The 5,478-nt window shown below is 40.7% G+C and overlaps 1 pseudogene; it reads left to right on the top strand.

Annotated features, from left to right (window-relative positions):
- The first annotated feature begins 2,576 nt into the window (after window positions 1–2,576).
- On the top strand, window positions 2,577–4,690 carry LOC111826911 (annotated as a pseudogene).
- The last annotated feature ends 788 nt before the right edge of the window (window positions 4,691–5,478 follow it).

The following is a 5,478-nucleotide window of genomic DNA, read 5'->3' as shown; positions in this document are numbered from 1 at the left end:
TGACCAGGCCAGCGGGGGGAGGGGTCAGTTAGGAGCAACTAGGCCAGCAGGGAGGAGGCAGTTGGGGGCAACCTGGCCGGCATGCAGAGGCAGTGAGGGGAGATCAGGCCAGCAGGGGAAAGCAGTTAGGGTTGACCAGTCAGGCAGGCAGATTAATGATTAGGAGCCAGTGATCCAGGATTGTGAGAGGGATATCTGACTGCCAGTTTAGGCCCGATCTCAGGGATCAGGCCTAAACCGGCAGTCAGACATCCCTTGAGGGTTCTGGATTGGAGAAGGTGCAGGCTGGGCTGAGGGAACCTTCTTCTTCCCCATCCCCCATGCACAAATTTCGTGCACTGGGCCTCTAGTGCTAATATAAAATCTTTAAACTATGTTTTAAGGTGAAACAATTAGGTGCAAAATAGTGTGTATAATGTAATTTATAAGGAAATTACTGAAAACTACTGACATGAGTGGGATTAGGAGTGGGAGGGATCCATAGTTTCCATTATAGCTTCCATCTTTTGATTTTGAAAAGAAAGTTTGTATTTCCTATTCATAAATAAGAAAGAACATGTAAAATATGATACTATTAATAAACACTAATAGAAATGTAAAATTGACCATGAGATGATAAATTTTTCATTGATTCTAGAAACATCAGCCTGTTCAATGAGGGGCTTAAGGCTAAGAATCAGAGTACTGGAAAGCACAAAATTTCCATCCTAATGTTTTCATGTTGGCTTTTGTTTTTTAATCCCTATATGTACAAAACTAAAGTTTAAAGTTTTTAGTGATTCTTTCAAATCTCAGTGAGAATGTCCTCTAATTTCTATTTCTGAATCATAGCTTTAAGATATTAAAATCTTCCCTGGCCAGGTAGCTCATTTGGTTGAAGCACTGTCCCCATATGCCAAGATTGCGGTTAGATCCCGGTAGGGCACATATGGGAAGCAATCAATGAATGCATAAACAACAAATGGAACAAAAAATAGGTCTCTCTTTCTCTCTACAATAAATAAATAAACATTGCCAATTACTGAAGACACCAAACATGAAATCCTCACTAGATTAGAAAAAAAATGTTAGAACCATAATTACCAAAAAATAAGAGCATGTACTGGTGGTGAGAAGGATCCTTTTATCTTCAGATATGATCTCACTTATATGTGGACTCTAATGAACAAAATATACTGATCAATGAAATAGAAACAAAGGCATGGATTCATGGAACAGACTGACAGTTGTCAGAGGGCAGGGAGGAGGATGGGACTGGATGAAAGAAGGTGAAGGGGTTAGCCAAAGAACATATATGCATAGACACAGACAGCAATGTGATAATGGCCAGAGGGACGTGGGCTGGGGGCTAGATGCAGGTGGGTAAAGGGGGATAAAATAGGGACATCTGTAATAGAGTCAACCATAAAAAATAAAATTAAATTCAATGATGGCCTCTCTATTGTATGCCAGTGCAGGTGGTCCAATGTGCTACCATTGCAGAACTGGACTCCTGCTAGCATTGGAGATGAGAGATCCTGATGCATGATGGCCAGGTATTGACACTTAAATATCAGAAGCCCAGCTGATGCAGTGATAGTTGAGCACTGAGGTTGGAGTGACAGCCTTCTAGGCCTTATCATGGAAAATTCAAAAGATGATGAGTAGAACATGGTCAAGAGGGATAGGGAGAAAATAATGAAGTCAAGGGTGGTTTATGAGGAGGCTATTGATTTATAGCCTCAATAAATTGTTACAGTTCCTTGATCTGAGCCAATTTCATACCTCAAACCTCTCACCTGGAGGAAGGTGTTCCTTAAGAAAGAGATGCTGGGTCCTCAGGAAGAAGGACCCTGGAACTCCAGGAGAAGAAATGAAAGTGATTCCTCCTGCCTTCCCTCTGAGGGACCACTGGCCATTTACTCAGGTCCCTATATAGCGGAGAAACAGGAATATTCAAACATTTAAGAAATACTGACTCAGGATCTAACTTGTCATTGATACCCAGATACTGGATAGATTCATAGACCTCCTATTAAAGTAGGAACTCATGAGTCCAGCTAATAACTGAGTCTTTGCCCAATTACAACTAATTAGGATCTATTATTTATTTCCAATTGGATAGTAAAGTTCATCTGAGGACAGCTTGTCATTTTTCTGCTCATCCCCTCAAAATATATTTAGGCATGGAATGTGTGCTAAATAAGTTTTTGTTGTAAAGTCAAAGGGATGATGCATACATGACTGCTTTCAATTGCAAGAATTACATGCATCCCTCAAATGTTGGAGAAGGTGATAGGTAGCTTGAATTTTAGAAACTAGGTTAAGGTTATTTATAAGCTAGAAGTATAAAAGAAACTTTTCTGAAGTCTCCTTCTCTGTGACATTGGGGGTTATAGTATTTGCCTCTGTGAGAATGTTAACACCTCTGTACTAGAGAGTTTAAACCACTTTATTCAGCTGAGATTCCAAGTGTTCAGAAGAAAGAATGGCTTACTTTTCTAAGAGAAAAACCATACAGTAATTAACATGTGAGCAATAAATGGTATGGTTCAACACATCTGACTCATTGACAAGATCACAATCTGATTTCAAAGATGTGTTCTACGAACCCAGGCAAAACATTTCAATCTTATCAGAAGTCAAATAATCTCAGTCCAGAGGATCAAGGCATTTGTAGGCCAAGCAGACTTAAGCTGAACCTTTCTGGTCCTAAGGGATTTCCCAGTGGGTCTTCCTCCACCTGTAGTTCCCCTCTCCCATCTCTCATCACAGACTTCTACTCCTGTCCAGGACCTCCAAGTAACTCTCCTCTTTCTACACCTATCAAAACATCCCAGGAATTCCTGGCATCCGCAAAGCAGGGACTTATGTGCTTTATCCTATTCCAGAATTATTTTCAAACAGTCCACCCACAACACCTGGAGTAGGTTTTTCTTTACTGCCTACTAAACCAACCTGTTTATCCCATGCTTCCTTATCCAATGACCACTCATGTATACCTACAGCTCCCAAAGCGGGTCTTCCAGATGAAGTTAGTCCTCCACAGGCTGAAAGCCTAGGGTTCCAAAGTGATGCTCTCCAGTTTCAGTATTTTTGGCAGGACTGTGACTGTTCAAGTCCATTTTGGAAAGAAGAAGGCAATGCTTCCCAATTCACATTTGACTTTCCAGGTAGCAGAAAAGGTTCCCATCAAGAGACAAAGACATGCCAATTTACCCAAAAAGCTTAAATCAGTGTTCACTCTGTAAGAAGCTTGAACATCACCAATCAGCTGAGAACCAAGACTCATTTGGAAATTTGTCTACCCAGTGTCTGTATGCTGAAGACACAGCCTCTTCTTTTGTCCCCCACATGCTTTTCAGAGGTCAGGCCAAACCTGCATGGTCTTTCATATGAGAATTTCTGAGAAGAACAACATGATGGTTTCCCCTCAGTAGGTACTAACTTTTAAAGAAGTCTTACCTGGAGGAATTTTGCAAATATATTATGAGAGGAGGTTAGAAAACCCATTTACAGTGTGGCGGGGAAAATCCATACTGTGAAGATTAAACATGCATTTTACACAGGAAAAAAATACTATTCTAGGACAGAATTAGTTCACAAGCCAGACATAGAACAGATGCTAAAGTTGGGGTCCACAAAGTACCATGACTTCCTCGACTTTCTGACTACTGTGGAGGAGGAGCTGATGAAGCTGCCAGCTATTTCACAACCAAGAATGAACTATGAGGAGCAAGAAATTTCCCTTGAAATTGTGGACAACTTTGTAGGTAAAATCACTAAAGAAGAAGGAAAATTGGTTGAAAGTGCTGTGATAACTCAGATTTCTTGCCTCTGCTTTATGAATGGAAACACGAAGTGATTTTTAACACTGAATGATCTTGAGCTGCAAAAGTGAAATGAACACTGTTTTGAAGCTGACCTAGAAAAGAAGGGGATTGATATTCTTGAATATACTTTTCATAAGTGTGTGAAAGCACAAGAATCTGAGTAATCAAGAATCATTAAGTTTGTACCTCTGGATTCCTGCTGGTTTAAGCTGATGCATTTCAAGACCTCATATAATAGGGAAGACCTTCGCTTTTCCCTGAGGTCTGTAGTGGTTGTCCAGGGGGCATATGTGGAGCTTCAGACCTTTGTCAACCTGGCCTCATTGCTTCAGAGATCATCTCATGCCAGTTCCCTGAGGTCCTGTGACAACATAATGGTACACTTTCTGTCCCATCGCAGTGGATCAAGGCTCTCTGGACCATGAACCTCCAGAGGAAGAAGTCCCTGAAAGCCCAAAAAAACTGGCGGGCATTTCTGGGGAGTTTACATGAACCTGAATCTGAACCTGTCATACAGGCTGCTGTGGGGTCAGCAAAATATGAGAGTGCCTACTGTGGTATGGAAAATAGACCGGCTTCCTGATAAACATTGAAGTCCTGATCATGCCCATTGTTTGTCATACAAACTAGAACTTGGATCATACCAAGAAATTTCTTCTGATTGGTATCCATTTTCTACTATTCAGTTTGGGATGCTTGACAACTGTGCCTCAAGGACAAAGATTAGGTCTCTGGGGGTGAAGAGTGATGTGCAGCCACAGAAACACGTTCTGCTACAACAGAGAGCTTGCTACAACATCCAGGTTCAAATAGAAAAGAAGTGGATTAAAATCGATAGAAAAGACCCAGATAAAGCTGGTGACTGCATAAGTCAGTAGGAGTAACAAGAGTTAATGATGACAACACACTTTTCAAATATATAATTTATAGAAACCACACACAGTTCTGCCACTGTATAGTGAAGATGACTTCTGAATAGAGGGCTTAGCATGGGTCCAGTGGCTGTGTTTAGGGAAGTTTAGACCTGAAACCAAACAATCTATATTTTATGCTTTTGATATGTTTATACCCAAGGGTTTGTTTTAAAATGTGTCTATAATTTGCATGATGTTTCTGCTTCCTATCGAAACTCAAAGGCATTGTTATGAAATGTGTGACCCACTAGGCAGTTTGGCTAAAGGGTTTTTGGTTTTTGATTACTCAGTGTCTGATTGGTTTGTGCTTTGGATTAGCCAGGTGTCATATTCATTATCCTCCAGTCCTTATTTCTTCTTGTTATGTTAGCACCTGTACTGGAGGGTGAGGCAATCAAAGGAAACATCAAACAAAATACTTAATTTTCCCGCTTGCTCATCTCTGAAATGGGGCTAGGTGTAGAATGATGCTGAAACCACAAGCTAAAATGGAGGTGCGGAAGTATCTGTGACTCTGAATTATCTTCCTGTCCTCTTACCACATTGAGAGTAATCATTGGCTGTATTTGGTACCTGTCTTTTCCCCCTGGTATTCTGTTTTAAAAATGTATTTGTATTCTGGTGTGTGTTACAAAGAAGCTATTTCTGTTGATGTAAATATTCTAGTACAAGTCACTAGGACCTATTGCCTTTTGCTTGGAGAGATTTCTTTTAAAATGGAATCCCAGCCCTAGCTTGTTTGGCTCAGTAGG

Source organism: Myotis lucifugus, unplaced genomic scaffold, assembly GCF_000147115.1.
Source record: "Myotis lucifugus unplaced genomic scaffold, Myoluc2.0 scaffold_110, whole genome shotgun sequence".
NCBI lineage: Eukaryota > Metazoa > Chordata > Mammalia > Chiroptera > Vespertilionidae > Myotis > Myotis lucifugus.
The sequence above is the reverse complement of the archived record's forward strand: the minus strand, read 5'-3'. Positions and strand labels throughout refer to the sequence as shown.